This window comes from Cimex lectularius, unplaced genomic scaffold, assembly GCF_000648675.2.
Source record: "Cimex lectularius strain Harlan isolate CLEC.00 unplaced genomic scaffold, Clec_2.1 scaffold15, whole genome shotgun sequence".
Taxonomy (NCBI): Eukaryota; Metazoa; Arthropoda; class Insecta; order Hemiptera; family Cimicidae; genus Cimex; species Cimex lectularius.
Window position 1 is genome coordinate 233,685 of NW_019392667.1, and position 18,921 is coordinate 252,605.

General features: G+C 34.0%; 1 protein-coding gene and 1 non-coding gene across 5 annotated transcripts in view; one reads left to right on the forward strand and one right to left on the reverse strand.

Moving 5' to 3' along the window:
- LOC106673860 (gamma-aminobutyric acid type B receptor subunit 2) overlaps nt 1-18,921 on the forward strand; it is a 308,246-nt gene that overhangs the window by 20,527 nt on the left and 268,798 nt on the right. The gene's annotated exons all lie outside the window — the stretch shown is intronic.
- Nucleotides 2,224-2,297, reverse strand: Trnan-auu. Its single transcript has one exon. It is a non-coding gene; the product is annotated as a tRNA-Asn (tRNA).

The window sequence follows — 18,921 nt, forward strand, 5'->3', positions numbered from 1 at the left end:
TTAGATTTTTAATTAATATTTTAACATCGCGTATTTCTTCCTCTTGCAATAATGTCTCGAAGACGACTCGGCATACTTTCTACCAGTCTGGAAATATCTCTTTGCTGGAAGTTAGACCATTCTTACTTCTTTTTCCACGATCTTAAAAGGTGATAGACTTATTCTTCCTTTGAGGTTATCCCATAAATCTTCGATGGGGTTCATGTCTGGAGAACTGGCTGGCCAGGTTAAGACCCTTAAGTTATGCTGTTGAAGGTACGTATATATTATGAGAGCGACATATGGATGGGCATTATCGAATCATGCAGCCTAAACAGCAGAATCGAAATGAAGAATATCTTGTCTCAAGGAAGAGAATTAGGAGTCTGATAGGTATCCTGACGGGCCACTGCCCACTGAGAAGAAACCTCTCCGTAATGGGTATTCTACTAGATCCTTTTTGGCGTTTTTGCGAAATAAAAGAAGAAACGGCAAGGCACTACCTCGCAGAGTTTGATAGGTATGCTAGGTCTAGGTTTGATGATTTTAAAGGTCCGGACATCACCAAATCACTCCCCGACATAAAATGGTTCAAAATCTTGGGGTTTGTGAACAAGACCAAGAGATTTATGCAGGACACGTGAGCCGACCAAGTCCCGGACCTTTTAAGGATGGGGTAGTCTGCCCAGGCATTTAACCCCTCGGGTCTTGGTCGTCCACCCTGCATAATATATATATATATATCATTAGAATATGATTGTCAATATGATTTCATGAGGAAAGGCAACATGATGTTCCAAAATTCTAATCCTTCCAAGACTGTCCACGAACAACAACCAACTCTGTGCGACTCTCCATTCTGATTTCCGCCCACACCATCACTGAGCTAAGTTTGAAAAAGTTGGCTCCGGAAAAAATTTCAGGCTTCCTATCTTTTATTTTGCCCATTTGGAGATCGTAGAGCAAATCTAAACTCATCCGTAAAAAGTACAGCTGACCAATCATCCAATGACCAATGGCTGTGTTCTGGAGCAGAAAGGAGCCGTGCAACTTCGTGTGTTCTGGTCGACACACGGGACGAAAAGCCATCAGTCCATACTGATTTAATCTTCTTCGAGCAATGTTTTCAGAAATTATAGCTAATTATTAATATAACACATATTTATCTAAGAATTTCATTTCATGTTTTGTTTTTAACTCGACTCTCAGACATAATGTCGTTTGTTTCTCGTTAATTCTTTTTGACAGCGCACAATATCTAATCAAGGAAAAGGAAGTCGGCCCAATGGAGTCTATCGGAAGGCTTAATTTTGTTATAAACAGTAGCTGGAAGCCAACCAGGGTTATTCCAGTGCCGGATCCACGGCCTTAGAGGCTGTACATCCCCAATCCCCAAGCGCCATGAAAAAAAAGTAATTAGAAGTTAAAAACTTAATAAAAACTTTCTTATCTCTTAGCTCGGAGAAACTCCGTCAAGCTTAAACATTGTATTATAAGTATATTATCGCTTCCGGTGTTATTAAGTGAATGACGATGACTGTCTCTTTGAATTTTTATTTCTCAAAATTGACTGTAATTTTATGGTTTACTATAAGACAATAGCGGGATTTGTATCGAAAATTCCTGAAGGAAAAAATGACTAAAATAACCTTATGATAAGAGAATTTTAAACAACAAAACAGTTTACAATATGTTTACAATTTTTTTTCAACTAAAATTCCATGGATTATGCAAAGATTTGAACCCTACACCTCCATCGCGGCAACTTTCTATCAGAAGACGATCCTATCGCACAGCAGGCTCGAAAGGTAACAAAGCGGACATTGTTGAGCTAATTTGCAAAATTGCCGATTATTACTGATAAATATTCATACGCAATGATCATCACTAATATTGTAACGGTCCCATCTAATTAATTATCACATTTTGTAATTCGTAATGAAATGTCTCAATGTGAAAAATGTCATCTGAACGTCGCACACTTCTTTAAGAAAAATTTTCAGTTAATTAATCTTTAAATGGGGTTGAGATGGGGAGTTAATGTCCGAGTGGATCGAGGTCACGATAGCTCATGTGGTAGAGCAGCCGCGTATCTAGCCGAAGGTCGTGGGTTCGAATCCCTCTCGTGCCATTAACTTTTTTCATCTCAACTAAAAACCTTAATTAATTGTCTTGTATTAATTGGTCAAGCGGACCACGAAAATAGTGAATTTAAATAAGGTGTTGGTTGAGATAAAAAGTCAGTGTCACGAGTGGGATTCGAACCCACGACCTTCGGCTCAATACGCCGCTACTCTAACCGCTTGAGCTATCGTGACTTTAATCCACTCGGACACCAACTGACCATCTCAACCTACAACCTTTCGAATTTTCCCTCATTTTGCCATTTTCAGAAGTATCACTTCACTAAACAGCTCCCCGTGGCCACTTCATAAGTCGCTGAGAATCCAACCTTGATTATACGACATTTAAAAATGGCAAAAAGAGGGAAAAATCGAACGGTTGTAGTTTTTTAAGTTTTTTATCTCAACTAAGACTTTACATAAAAAGAATAATTAATTGAAAGAAGTAACTTGTTTAATTGACCACGCAAACATAAATGGATTATAGCCTATATTGAAAAATTAAAAACAAAAAATTGAATTATTAAACAGTTATGGTAGAATTTTTGAAAATGCATATTTAAAAAACCGAGATTCTATATCAAGGAAAAGTTATATATTTAATTTATTTCAACTAATCCATAAATTATTGATTATATTATAAACGTTATTACGATTATTCATTTGTGGCCTGCGTCTCATTAGGTCTATTTGATGTTTGAATTGTCTCGATTAATTCCAGTTGTAATTTCCAATTCAATTATACTGTGTATATTACGAACAATAACCGTTTAATTTTAATATCTGTTCAAATTCGTAGTTCCTGTTGTAAAACAATTAATCATAATTAAATACGATTTATACTTGGTATTTTTCTTTTATTTACTATAAATCCACTAGTTTTCGTGGTCCGCTTGACCAATTAATATTTTTCAATTAGTTAAGGTTTTTAGTTGAGATAAAAAGCCAATGTCCCAAGCTGGATTCGAACTCACGACCTTCGGCTACATACGCCGCTGTTCTACCACTTGATCCACTCGGACACCAACTTCCCACCTCAACCCCACCTTTTGAATTTTCCCTCCGTTTTGCCATTTTTATTTGGTCAATCGGACCACGAAACCTAATCGATTTAATAAAAACCATGTTTTAACATATTTTATTTTTAATAATACATAATACAATCGTACTACTATGATGATTATATGTATCTTTATCTCATTGATTATTTTCCTCTTTCAACCCATCGTTAAGAAGCGTCAACCTGAACCTCTATCTGTATACTCATGACTCGCCTTTTATTTTCAAAGCCAGGCATCCTGATCGTCTAAATGAGGTCTCGACATCGATACTAGTTAGCATGGCCGAGTGGTTCAGCAAAAATTGTATGTATATTAATAGAGAAAAATGTGACAGTCTACTTTTTACTTAACTAACGGAGGCCCTGTATTCGAACCCGACGATATAAATGGGCTTTTTTTTTTCAAAAACACAGGCACCCCGCGAGTTGATATGATGTTGATGTTCACTGTTACAAACCCTCGTAAAAAAACGAAAATAAAATGAAAACAGAAACGTTAACATTTAAAACAATGTAAGATTCTTAGCCTTTACTTTGACGGTTGTTTAACTTCGTAGACGCATATTAAATGGATGCTAAGAAATTAAGTTGTACATACTATCTATTGTATAAACTAGAAAATTCAATTTCCTTGAAGGTCAAAAAGTATTCAAAGCGTTATTTCGTATGACCTGGTAGTTTGGGGTAGCTGAGACACATAAATGAAATATTTAAAAAAACGAATTGATAAAGCCATATCAAATGAAATGAAAACTGACTATTTTAAACCTCAAATAAAATTAAATTACTGTATAAACTGTAATTACTATAGTCGTGGTTCCTTCAACCTGATGATGAGCGTTTAAAGCTCGAAATTCGAAAAGATATAAACAACAAATTCTTTTGAGTAGAACCACCATTATAAAAAGGGAAAAAATTTACTTAAAATCTTTGAATTCTGCCTGTACGAAGTCAGTCATAAACCGAATAAGAATATGTACATCATATGTATATATATATATTAAAGAGATGTGAATGTAATATATATTTATTCAATTTTAGAGTCCTGAAGAAAGCTTAATAAAAGCCGAAAACTTGGCAAGATACAACAGTATTCATTTTGGACCATATTCCTGATCTTCAAACGAAACATCGTCATATCTACGTTGATCGAAAATCTCTGGTAATTTTTCCATAGGTCTTCGGCACCTATGCCTTTTTAACATGATAAAATAACTGTTGCTTAGAATAAAAGAAAATTATATTATTATTTTCTACAATACGCAGCCATACATCGTTTGTTTGTGTTTACTTTGGAAATCATAAATGATGCCTATCTATAGCATTTGGTAAACAAATAATGTAGAGGTAAGAGTTACCCAATTATACATCCTCATTAACTATTTCTATTTGAGCATTCTGAAAAACCACTTTTCATTCCTCACCAATTTACCCTCTATTCCCCTGAACAATATGGATCACTTTGGATTTCCAAGTTCTATAATGAGTACTGATCGAGTGGATTAATCACTCTCTGCATTGAACTAGACTGGGCAGGCAAAAACCACTATATCATCTGCATAGGCAAAGAGTTTTATCCTGTCAGATTTGATGGAAAAAAAATCGAAATTATAATTGTGTAAAAACTTAAAATTTTGCTTTCTGAAACTTGGCCAATTTTTTTTAAAAGACGTTTCACCATCAGGCCTACTAAATTTCCGTAATGTTCTGAAAATGGTTCACAGGCTGCTTCGGATCCTTACCGAATGTTGTGTAATTATAGTGAAATAATGAAAAATTAGCATATGTCCTTTTTTCTCTTTTTGTGTCGGCCAACAATGGACTATTTACATTAGAATGGTTAGAACCTATAAAAAACCTCGTGAGTTAATTCGTATAAAATTAGGTTTATATCCCAGAGAAATACCCAGCAGGACACCATTCCTCCAATGTAACATATTTTTTTTAAACGAAATGGTTCGATCGTTATATACATTATAATGTACCACGCTAATTGCGTTTTTTATCTGCGACATGCAAATCGTACCAACAACGTATATTTTATCAAGAAAAACCCCTCTTATAATTGCACGGTAGTTTATCACGAAACTCCGTTCCTCTCTAATAAAAACAATTGAAGAAATTAAATTTTCGATCCAATTTCGTTGAAATCTCGCAATAAAGGTTTCGACGGGGAAAAAAGTACGTATTCTTTGTCGTAAAGTCACACTAGACTAGCAACCCTCTTGAATATTTATTTTAGGTAATTTGTGTAATGATCCGTGCTAATGACTAATTCATAGCAACGCAACACACTCGTTTCTCTCATTATGTTAATGGGAAACCGACCTCTTCCTAATGACTCGGATTTTAATTGCTTCTTGATTTGCCCTTGAAATACGGTTATCAAATTCAATGAAAATTCTCATCAATTTTTAAATATTTTAATAATTCTGTATGAATTACATACAAACATGTTTTCTCAAACAAATGAAAATTGCAAATATTAAATCAGTCTGAAATTTTAAATCCTAAAAAGGTGAAACATGACGAAAGTTTATTACTAATAATCCATAATCAGTGACAGATAAATCTTATTCTAATTAAAAACTCATCAAAGAGTTAATTAAACGAAAAACCCTTTGGTGTTCATAAAACAATTTTCCAACGTCATTATATTATTTTTCTAATTTAATGGAAATAAAAGAACTTCCAGTTATAAATAATTTATATTACAATAATTTAAAAAAAACACATTGTATCCGTTTCGTTATTAATAAATGAAAAATTCTTCGATTTTTATTGATGAAGAATCTTTCTGAATCTTCGGTTCTCTAAAATTATTCCCATTTTATTTTAAAAAACTTTATAGTAAATTAATTTAGGTTTTTAGATGAGATAAAAAGTCACTGTCAGGAGCGGGATTCGAACCCATGATCTTCGGCTAGATACGCCGCTGCACTTGAGCTATCGTGACCTCGATCCACTCGGACACCAACTTCCCATCTCAACCTCACCATTTGAATTGAATTTATTAATTTTTGAAAAATAAATATGAAAAGTTTATTTCATTATTTTTGAAAAATAATTAATTGAAAGATATTAATGGGTCGAACGGACCTCAAAAACTAGTGAATTGAACAACTTAAAATGAAGTATTTCTTCACTAAAACTCTCCGTGGCTATTTCAGTTGCCGCCGAGAATCAAATAGATTACACGGCATTTGAAAAATGGCAAAAAGGATGAAAAATTCACAAGGTGGGGTTGAGGTGGGAAGTTGGTGTCCAAATGGATCGAAGTCCAAATAGCTCAAGTGGTAGAGCAGCGGCGTATCTAGCCGAAGTTCGTGAGTTCGAATCCCGCTCGTGACATTGGCCTTTTTTCTCAACTAAAAACCTAATTGAAAGATATTAATTCGTCAAGCGGACCACGAAGACTAGTGGATTTATAGTAAATAAAAGAAAAATACCAAGTATAAATCGTTTTTAATTATGATTAATTGTTTTACAACAGGAACTACGAATTTGAACAGATATTAAAATTAAACGGTTATTGTTCGTAATATACACAGTATAATTGAATTGGAAATTACAACTGGAATTAATCTAGATAATTCAAACATCAAATAGACCTAATGAGACGTAGGCCACAAATGAATAATCGTAATAACGTTTATAATATAATCAATAATTTATCGATTAGTTGAAATAAATTAAATATATAACTTTTTCTTGATATAGAATCTCGGTTTTTTAAATATGCATTTTCAAAAATTCTACCATAACTGTTTAATAATTCAATTTTTGTTTTTAATTTTTCAATATAGGTTATAATCCATTTATGTTTGAGTGGTCAATTAAACAAGTTAATTGTTTCAATTAATTATTCTTTTTATATAAAGTCTTAGTTGAGATAAAAAAACTTAAAAAACTACAATCGTTCGATTTTTTCCTCTTTTTGCCATTTTTAAATGTCGTATAATCAGGATTGGATTCTCAGCGACTTATGAAGTGGCCACGGGGAGCTTAGTGAAGTGATACTTTTGAAAATGGCAAAAAGAGGGAAAATTCGAAAGGTTGTAGGTTGAGATGGGGAGTTGGTGTCCGAGAGGATCTAAGTCACGATAGCTCAAGGGGTTAGAGTAGCGGCGTATTGAGCCGAAGGTCGTGGGTTCGAATCCCGCTCGTGACACTGGCTTTTTTATCTCAACCAAGACCGTACATAAAAAGAATAGTTCATTGAAATACGTTATAATGTAACAGATCATATCAAAGCAGTAACTACTAGCAACAAATTGATTTTATGGAACGCTTACGATTGCTGAAAATCAGAAAAAATTAAATTCAAACGACCGGAAAAATAGAAGCTCAAAATTAATTTTAACTCATAAAAAATTTATATGTGCGGCTAGTTCAATTGTATTTTTACTTAATAGTTAATAATTGATAATTTTGTGAATTTAACCACTCAAGTTATAAGTTTAAATTGCTAGGAGTCTTCTCTTTAAGACCTTTCGCCCTGCGGCCAATATTGGTGTGTGCAATGTCCGACTATCTTTAAAGCTCTTCGTTAAGTTAAGACATTTTATCAGATCAGAAAGCTGCGCTAAAAGTTCTCGTCTGTTATACTTCAGACTTTGAAATTTCCTCTTTCGTGGGTTGCAATCTCATCTTCCATTTGACTTCGTACCAACAGAGAACAGGTTCATTCGATTCCTACTAACGTTCCATTGTAACATGTCATAGGGTTATTGCTTATGACGTTAGTTTATGCGACGGTACTTTACATTATATTACATATTCATTGAACGGAGGATTTAATCTTTACCTGTTTAATGGATCTACGTTTTTGACAATTTGGAATGCTCAGGAATCCAAACAAGGATGGTTTGTTGTTTTTCCAAGTGACTGGCAGATGCAATACCAAAAGCACTAGATTTAACTTCCGAATAGGTAGACGTTTGTGCTATTTTTTGTTTGCAATACCCAGCATATTATTAACACTCTGGCACAGTGTTCAACTACCGTAGTCTCTGCCAGCAATTGAGATGTTTTCCAAGGCTTATTTCAATTCACATAAAAATACTAGGATGAAAAAAGGTTTCTTGAGTTCATCATTATCGCTACTTTCAGAAAATAAAAAGGAAAAACAAGAAAATAAAAAGGATAGAAGAAAGCATAATATATTAACTCTAGTCCTTGGTTTATCTCCATATTTGGTCTTAGACCCATCTTTAAACCAGATAGACTCAGCATTAACCAGGACCTTTTCTCCAATTCTGCTCTAAAACATGGCCTAACTAATCTTCATTTCTACAAGTTTTCTAAAATGTTCTACTAAAATATAGATCAATTGCAGTTGCAAGACAAACTTAACTCGTTGGATTTTGATGTAGGTGGTTGGCTATCAAAAAGTGCGTGAACTTAGCGACCATGTTCTTTTTTCTTATCCTTTTGTCGGAAATAACGTGCCTTATCGTTTCTTCGAGAAAGTGTTTAACAACGAGCCGCTCCGCTTGGATTATTGTGGCACATTTCCCAACGAATATGATTTCTTGCTTTTTTAAATTTATTTATATTGATGAACCATGTATGGTGACCCGTATGCAGTCTTGCAGTATAGTAATTACTGAGATTTTCTTCTATACTTGAGGTAGAGACAGTAATTGATTCTCTCGATTCTGCTATTATTATTATATTTTATCATGGGACATGCATTTTTTGCTTGCTAGGCATCCAAATTCATTTCTCGGAAAAAATAATATCTAGAAGTTAAATGTGGAAGAAAGACATACGTCAAATCCAAATTTATAGAAAAAACTTACGAAGACCTTAATGAATTTTGTTGTAGTCATTCACTATTTGTTTTGGTCTAAATGTCAGACCATCTCCTTTACAGCTTATTCAATTGAGTGTGCCAAACGAAGCAAAAATCTACTTCAAGTGGGCCTACCTACTACAGTACCATCGGATTTCATGTTCCAAAAGAGAGTTTAGAAATAAATTAAGATAGCTTGGATACCAATTTCTTCCCAGGTTTTTCTCTAGACTTTTCTGAACAGATTTTTCAGCAAATATTTTCAAAGTTCGAAGACACAAAAGCGTTTTCTGACTTTATCTCTTGTGAATACTCGAAATTTTCATATTTTTATTACTAAACCTTTAGGCTAGTTATTTTTTTATTTTTTTTACGAGGGTTCACAACAGAAAAAGGTCATATAAACCCACAGGGTGCCGGTGTTTTTGAAAACAAAGCACATATGTAAATATGTCGGGTTGGAATGCAGGGCTGCTGGATTCGAACCTGGGACCTTTACCTTACAGTGATGAGCGCCTTGTCAACGCCTAAATCGTTGTGGCTACCGACGCCACTTTATCCTAATTATTAATTTTTTTTTAAATCTGCTAAATTTCTTTTATGTTTTCAGTTGCCTGCTTTCACATTTTTCATCTTCTTAGAAAACTATTAACAGTGATGGGCATTCATAATATATTTTTTTAAATATATCTGTAACATTCTCACAATAGACTCAGTCCGTCGTGATTACGGTGGGAAACCAAAACTTCCTTTCAAAAGGCAGATTCCTTATATTTTATTTTATTCGTTGTACTGCAGCCTGACATCTACCGGGGGCAATCTTTGAGGCGAATCACATTCCAGTCAAATTGGCTGTGAAATCAATTTTAACGATGGTAAATGGTCCCGAGGTGATCAGGATTGGGCCAGCTGTATTGAATTTCAACCCAAGGAACTTGAATAACTTCGTGTTTTACTTCCAAATTTTTCGTCCAATTTTAGAATGATTTTATAGATAATGAAATAACAAGAAAAAGAGTAGATTACATAATCTGAAGGTAGAAAAATCCCAATTAATCAATAAATTTTATTGTTTTGTAAATACACAGATACTTTCTTTGATATACGATATCAGAAAAAAATCAGCATAGCAAAGCTCTAAAGATATAATACCTGATCAAACAAATTACCAAGACTGCTGATAGAAATTATTTAAGTAAACTAATTAGTCTCCTATTTACGCAATTTCCCGTATATCGAAACTCCTCGGTGAGAGCAGATTAATTAGCCAATCATGATGACAACAGGCCGTCGATAAACATTCCACTATACATACAGTCCTAATTACACGAGTTCTATTTAGTAACTGTGTTGAAATAATACAAAAATGACTCAGGATGTTTCAGTTATATAATCATTATTGTGACGGCTTAAGGAGTATTTTTTTAAAAGGTAAATGGGTGAAATATACTTAAATTAATATTAGGCCAAAATAAATCTTGTCGGATAACAGTCTATAGCTATCTCTTATTGGATAAATCAAAACTGCTTAACGTTCCATTGACAGGCTGAAAAAATTTAATTATTATAAACTCTATCAATTTCTTATAAATAAAAGCAAATGCCAAAGTACCTATACATGATAGTATATGATACAAGTATGTACACATGATTAATGTATCAGACAGCACAACATTAGCATTAATGTCAGCACTGCACCGGTAGAACACATGCTTTGAGGAGCCAGCCATTGATGGCACTCAGTGTGTATGACTGGGGTCAAGGAGATCCCAAGGCCACCGTCGGTTGAGGCGACGTGGTTGGTTATCAGGATGGGAGAGAGGGCTCGAGCAGTATGGTTAGGTTCGAAAGGTTGGTGTGGGAGGTTTGGAATCAGGACGGGATAAGTTCGTTGACAAAAGGATTGTTGAGGTCTTTGTCGATAGTGAGGTTAGTGACATAATAACTGCTTTGACAATTTGTCTAAGGGCTTTCGATTGGAAGGACTGGATGCGCTGGATATGGAAGGCTTGGCAGTACCCCACAGTTCCATTCCGTATGTCCATATTGGTCATAGTAAAGTCTTGTACAGTATTAGCTTTGTCTTAATTGTCAAAGTCGATATTGATCTAAGAAGTCTTCCTAGTAGTCCAAGTCTTGTATTAAGTTGTTGTTTAAGCCTTGTGTGGGGATTCCACGTCAGTCGGCTGTCGAGATATATTCCCAGGTATTTGACTTGAGTGGAAACTGATATCTCTTTGTTGTTGATATACAATGGAGGGCAAGACTACTTTTTCAATGTAAAAGTACACTGAGTGCATTTTTCTTCGTTCAGTCTTGTGCATCAATTCTTCCACCAGTCATGGATAAGCTCAAGGTGTTCCTAGATGTTGGAGGTGGCTTGGACAGGATTAGAGTTAGAGGATAGGATTGCGGTGTCGTCCGCGTAGATGATAATAATAGTGTCAGGATGTATTCCTAGGTCAGCAGTATAAATGACCAAAAATACTACCTGGCGGTACACCGGACTTTATATGTTTAACTTCCGAGAATTCAAGGCTGCACCTCACTCTGATACAGCGATGAGTTATGTAGGATTTCAATGAAAGGTAATAATGGGAGGGTAGAAAGGGCTTAAGTTTAAAAAGTATGCTGGGATGCCAGACCCTGTTGGAAGCCTAAGAAGCGCCCAGGCAATGCTCCTTTATTCTAGGGCCGATGAGATGGTGTCGACTACTCTAAAATATTGTTGGATAGTGGAATGTTCAGTACGGAAATCGAATTTGTGAGAGGGGATGATTTTATATGTGTCAAGAATTACGCTCTAATTTTGAAAAATCTTGAGTAGCCAGGAGAAAAATAAAGTCAATTTCCTAAGCAATTATTACTTTCAGTTTATTACTTTTACCAATTCAATTACGGTATATTTTCTGTTGCTGGCCAAGCGATTAATAAGTACCTACTTAACTACCTTAAAAACTTTTCTAGTGGACTTTCTTCTCTTTCAATGAGCCTGATTTATCACTAATAAACCGTCGAGATAATTATCTAATTAATCAATATTTTTATTACTGAGGGTCATTAAAAATAATACAACCCTTAAAAGCATAAGGACTGGCAGAGAATAATGTACATTTTACTATGGAATAATAGCGTTTTTGTCAATCATTCAACAGTTATATGTTGAAAATTGAAATTGAAAAATCAACTTTATTTAAGGATTTTAAGTCCTCTTGAATAAACATATTGAATAAATATGAACAGAACAAAATAACAAGTTATTATTCCAAATTACAAAAAAATACATACATTGAAAAACAATTACTATTGAAATTAAACTTTAAAAAAATTCAGTGCCAAGTTGTGACAAGACCTAATCAGAAACGGGAGTTAAAGGATGTAAAGAAGTAGGCCTGTGATAGGGTGAGGTAAAAATTCTAAAGGTTTTAGGATGAGGGAGGAACGGCTTAAACAATAGTTCTTTTTTTAATGGGATAGGAACTGAAAGAAAGATGCGATTTTAACAGTACAGAGAATCTGAAGGCTAGAAGATCATAAAAATATGTGGATAATTTACAGATTTTTTAGAGCAGTCACGTGGGACTTCCCTGGATAGCCGAAGTTAAAACGTACAAAACAATTCATTATCTCATCAAGCAGACGTAACACATCCTTTGTCAAAGTAAGAAAGAACAAAGAGGAAATACGTGTCAAACCAAATGGAGGTTAAAGAAGCAGGCGGATCAAGGACAATGCTTAGGTGTAAGTTAACATCTTTAAAGTAATGAAACAAAAATAGTAATTATTTGGAGATCGTGAGATGCGGTGGTGTGACGTAGGTTTGTCGAAAAACATTTTCTTTATGGTGCCAACGTTTCGATCTTTATTGAGATCATCTTCAGGGCTCAAAGTGTTTGTTTTCTGGTAGAAGTGTCATTTTTGTGTGTCGTGTTGAGAGTCTATCAACACGACATACAAGAATGACAAATCTACCAGAAAACAAACACTTTGAGCCCTGAAGATGATCTCAATAAAGATCGAAACGTTGCCACGATAAAGAAAATGTTTTTCTAAAACCTACGTCACACCATTCCGCATCTCACGATCTCAAAATAATCATTGGCTAATGGTCACTAGCCACCACACATAATAAATAATAATTGTGTTATGCCCCCTTTACCAGTTAGGATATTAGGAAATAATCCACAAATTCCATAACGTACGCTTAAGCTTTAATAGTAAAGTTCTACGCTAATTCCCGTTACAGCTAATCAGTTCTATACGGAACATTCCCAAATTCCTTACGCTAGATTTAGGGGAACCGTCGAGCCAGATTACTTCAAGATAGAATAAAAGGAGCTCCTACCTAGGGCCAGCACAGAGAGCAGGGTCATCCACATTCTTCAATCGAGTTTCACCTTTTTCACTCGTCTTGTCTCGCACTCGGTCAGTTGTCCACTGAACTCTCTCTCTATCCTGGCCCCGAGCAGGCCAGACGCACAGTCATCACTTCCATTGTTTCCCCGGCTCGACGTTTCCCTTTTAATTATTCAACTCACTATTAACTACATATTTCACTGCACTACAATTGAATAATTCTTTCGCGGAAATACAATTGGTTGTTTGCTAGTTTCAGGTAGGAGTAGCTTTTCCAGAATTGCTGCTTTGTAGATGCGTGCCAGAAAAATAAAACATTTTTGTAATTTCTGTACCAGGACCTTTCGGAAAAGTAAATCTTTTATAATGTGTTTATTTCTGATGGAGCAGTAGGTTTTGGAGGTAACGTAAAGGACAATAGCGAATATATTATTGGGTGATAATTGCAATTCAACATTTGCTTTGTGGGTTTGTTTCTGTATGTCCGAGTGGAGAATAACAACGTCAGACAGATAATCAACAAAGAGCTGAGCTTAGTGTTTGTCTGTTTTCCTTTGAGTAAAAGATAAGGATCTTTATAAGCCAGGTATTTTCATATTCAGTACCACAGTGATTTGAGCTGACACACGTAATACATTTTCTGAATAATTGTAGGCCAAGAATGACAAGATCTTTAAATTGTAAATAAGTTAGATACTCTTATATATTTTTTTAAAATCAAAACATGTATTTAAATGTGCGGTGTTTAGTGACCGTCAGTTAATGATTATTTGGCGATCGTGAGATGCGGTCTGGTGTGAGGTATTTTCTTTATCGTGCCAACGTTTCGATCTTGAGCCCAGAAGATGATCTCAGTGAAGATCGAAACGTCGGCACGATAACGAAAATGTTTTTCTAAAACCTAAGTCACACCAGACCGCATCTCACGATCTCCAAATAATCATGTATTTAAAATTATAGAATTAAATCTGAAAGATTTCTTATAAGTACATGTTTAGACAAAATTCAAAACGCGGAGCAAATATAACTCTTTCACCAAACGTATTGGCATTTCATTATTTTTTCCTTTTTCTTTTTCTAATAAAGAATGAATTATAAAGCCAAATATTTTTTCCAGGTAAGATGAATGATAAGTACTATACAAACCCTGGCAGCGTAAGATTTAAGCACGACTTTCATTTCCGCTTTGTTATTTGCTAACATTTTTCAGTCTGTCTCTCATGTTTTCGCAAACAATTCAGCAAACCTACACCTTAATTACATTGATTTTTTAGGAAAAGGAAAGTGTGCGTTTTTAAATTTAATAATATGTGGTAATAATTATTTTAATACAATATTTTATAAAAAATAGTTGGTGTGGATAATATTAACTTATTTTGACAATATTTGCGATTGAGTGAAAGCCAGTTTTATTTAAACTAGATTTCACGTTATAACTTTGTTTTCCAGTGTAATTAAGTTAAGTTAAATTAATTAAATTAATAAAAGTTAAATTAAAATAATTAACAATAGTATTTATTTAAAATTCCATAGATGTTTAGATAGAAAACACGTTTTTTTATTTTATTTCAGATAAAGTTTAATCGTGACCAGTATGTCGTAATTGTTGAACTAAACGTTTATTAAAATGAATAAATATTGTTATTTTTTTATCGTAAAATGTCATGAACAAAGCAGATAATATTATTGGAAGCTGGTTCGATAAAATGTCTTCTGTTTATTAAAAATTCTTTCTCTAAAATACTTTGATCGTTAAACTAAACCAAAGCAAGTTTGTTCTTTTGTTTAACTGATATGATTTAAATACGTAATTCTTAGTAATATAAAAAATTTATTTGTATATTTTTTGCAGAAATTGATTCGTTATAAAGAAAACTCGAATTTATAAGCAGTAAAAATCTTCAAATATAAAGTACACTAAAAACCCTCAAATATGCAATATTATACGCACTAAAAGCCAATAAATAAGCTATATAATTTGTGCTAAAAATATAAGATACGCAGGGTGAGTATCACAGACATAACCTGACTATAAATTAAATTTAATATTAATCCATTTATGTTTTAGTGGTCTAATTGACCAAGTTACTTCTTTTAACTAATTATTCTTTTTATGTAAGGTCTTGGTTGAGATAAAAAAAGTGAGTGTCACAAGCGGGATTCGAACCCACGACCTTTGGCTCAATACGCCGCTGCTCTAACGTGCTTGTCACGATAGCTCAAAGTGGTAGGGCAGTGGCGTATTGAGCCGAAGGTCGTGGGTTCGAATCCCGCTCTTGACACTGACTTTTTCATCTCAACCAAGACCTTACGTAAAAAGAATATTTAACTTTAATCTAGATATTTTGGGGTCAAGTATATACCTATTCATTTTAAAAGGAAATAGAACAGACAAATTTTGGTCCCACAAAAAATCACATAATTTAAACATACAAAATGAATAAGTTCATTAATTTCGTGGTCCGCTTGACCAATTAATATATATCGTAAACTTAGTTGCTTATTTATTTTACAGTTAATTAAGGTTTTTAGTTAAGATAAAAAAAGTCAATGGCACGAGCGGGATTCGAACCCACGATCTTCGGCTAGATTCGCCGCTACTCTACCACTTGAGCTATCATGACCTCGATCCAGTCGGACACTAACTTCCAAGCTAAATTCAAACTCAACTAAAAACCTTAATTAACTGTAAAATAAATAAGCAACTAAGTTCACGATCTGTACTAAATACAACACACAAATACAATTCAGTTAGTTTCTGTAAAACGGCAGCGTTTAATTAAACATAATTTCACCTCCAAAAAACCTTTTCAACAAAGTTAACGAAGGCATGCATAGGAACATTATGGAAGTTCACCACGCAAATCGGTGTGATTTTATGTTGAAAATATGAATGTGGTCTGACGCTCATTATTTGGAGGTTTCAAATGAGGCCCCTATTTTTTTCTACCTCACGATTACTTCAGAAAATTTAATTTTTCAGAAAAGGCAAAAACCTGCCCCAAAATTTTTTGGAATTGGGGTCTCAAATAAGATACCAATTATTTCAAAAAAATTCTATTCTGTCGGTTTGTTTACGTTTATGTTCCTGAAAAATAAACTTAAATCCGAAAAATTGTACACACTTGTTGTTTGTAATATTTTTAAAATATGTAAATTTATGCAATATTCTTAAAGTATGTTAAATTATGCAGAATAACTTTTGAAAAAAACGTTCGACGGTGGTATGATTTGTATAAATATCTTATCATGTTCGTAAGTGTTAGGAAAAAGAATACGCAATTGCATATTCTGCAATCCGGGCTCTAGTGGTAAAAAATATTGATTAATTGTTATCAATAAAAGGGAATATTGTATCATAGTGTCCTCTTATTTTTTCCATTCTAAATATATTCGGTAGTCAACTGTTGGTAGCCAAGTAGGAAAAGTGTGATTCTACAATGAGCAAAGTCACTCAATTTTACATGAGACGTACCGTTCTTTATTTGGACACACGCGATGACTATTTCCGTTACGATATTTTATCGACTTCGACCTTCTAACGACGGGTTTTTTATTCCACGTGGATCCACAATTCCTTAAAGATTCACCTAAGTATCCCTCGAGCAAGCGGTCGGATCTCCTTTGCAGTTTTTCATTATTCAACGAACCCTTGAGGCACCGGGAATTTATCACCAGTTTGCCAAACCGCTCCTCAGCCGTTGGCACTAAGTCGACTGTCGGGCAAACGAAATTAATACTTAAAAAGGTTTCTCTTGTCTCTACACGCAATTAGGCCGTCACCGGTTTTTCACATGAAAGGACTAAGCATTTTTTTATAATCTGCTCCTTTTTATTACTTCTACTTTTCTTTAGGGAAAAATTCAATCTGGTTTTTAACAAGAACATTCCCTAATGTACTAATAGCCTCCTTATCAAAAACTAATGACGATATAAAATATTCAAATTAAGAATTTTCTTTATTTTAATTTCATTGAATATATTGGGAGAAACTAATTTTTAATAATTTCCTTCGCCACCCCTGTCAAATTAAAGAAAAATAAAAAATGTATTAATGGCATATACAGATAGGCTTTTCTCACAATGTGCTACATAATTTCATGAAAAGTGGTAAAAATAATTATTATTAGTAAGCTAGAAATTAAAATCAAAATCGAATAACATGCTTAAAAGTAAAAATGTTAAAAAAATCAATTTTCAAGTAAGTGCAAATGCTGGCTTTTCTTTCCATGAGGACAACTATAATTAAAACTTTTTGTAAAATATTGGTTGAAATATAAAAGCCAGTGTAATGAGCGGGATTCGAACCCACAACATTCGGCTAAATACGCCGCTGCCGTACCACTTGAGCCACGTTTCGAATTTTCCCTCCTTATATAATATAATAATCCCTCCTTATATATATTCCTTATAATATCAAAATTTGCTTGTTATTTTTTATTATTAGATTAAATAGCTAGCAAACGAGTTTGTGAATAGAACAATTTATTCACTAATTTCGTGGTCCGCTTGACCAATTAATATATTACAATAAATTAAGGTTTTTAGTCGAGATGAAAAAGTCAATGGCACGAGCGGGATTCGAACCCAGGATCTTCGGCTAGATACGCCGCTGCTCTACCACTTGAGCTATCGTGACCTCGATCCACTCGGACACCAACTTCTCATCTCAACCGCACCTTTTGACTTTTCCCTCTTTTTAGCCATTTTTCAAATGTCGTGTAATCGGATTGGATTCTCGGCGACAAACGGTTGAGATAGGAAGTTAATATCCGAGCGGATCGAGGTCACGATAGCTCAAGTGGTAGAGCAACGGCGTATATAGCCGAAGATCGTGGGTTCGAATCCCGCTCGTGCTATTGACTTTTTTTATCTCGACTAAAAACCTTAATCAATTGTAGAACAATTTATTTTTATTTTTTACAAGACGGATCTTATTTGTGATACACCTTTCTTTTTTAGAAGAGTTTCTACTATAATTTCTGTTCATGCTTGCTTGCTAAATCTCTATTGTATTGCAGAATTTTTTTCATAATTCATTTATTAGTTCAAAGGAAGTTAAAAAATTACTACTTTTCAGTACCATTTTCTGACAAGCTATTTGATATATTACAACCAAATCTTTTTTTTTTATAATACTACAAATTTATAGCCATGGGCGTTTAAAAACGGTGAAGAGTTAATTTTTAGTAACACTAAAATTATAAGAAACTTTTAAATATTTTTTCTTCGCTCAGAAGTTTTAAACTATTGCTCGCTAGGACTGCGTTCCCATAGTTGCTCTAATAAACATAAAATTTAATCTCTCTATGGTGAAGGGTTTTGGATAAAAGTGTTCGGAAAGGTAAATAATCATCAGGAAAAGTGATTTTCCGATCGAACTCGTTTTATTGCCGTTGTCGCCCATTTACGTCATTTTATACACGTTAAACGTCCGCTTATCTTTGCTTTTCACACAATCACTTCCATCCGTGATATTCCCCAATTAATCGAATACACATTTTAAAAACGTTTATTAATAAAAATAAACAAATCCGATATCGAAAAATATATACTTTGTACTCAGTTATAGCCTTTGCTATTAATGATATCAGATGCTATCTGAT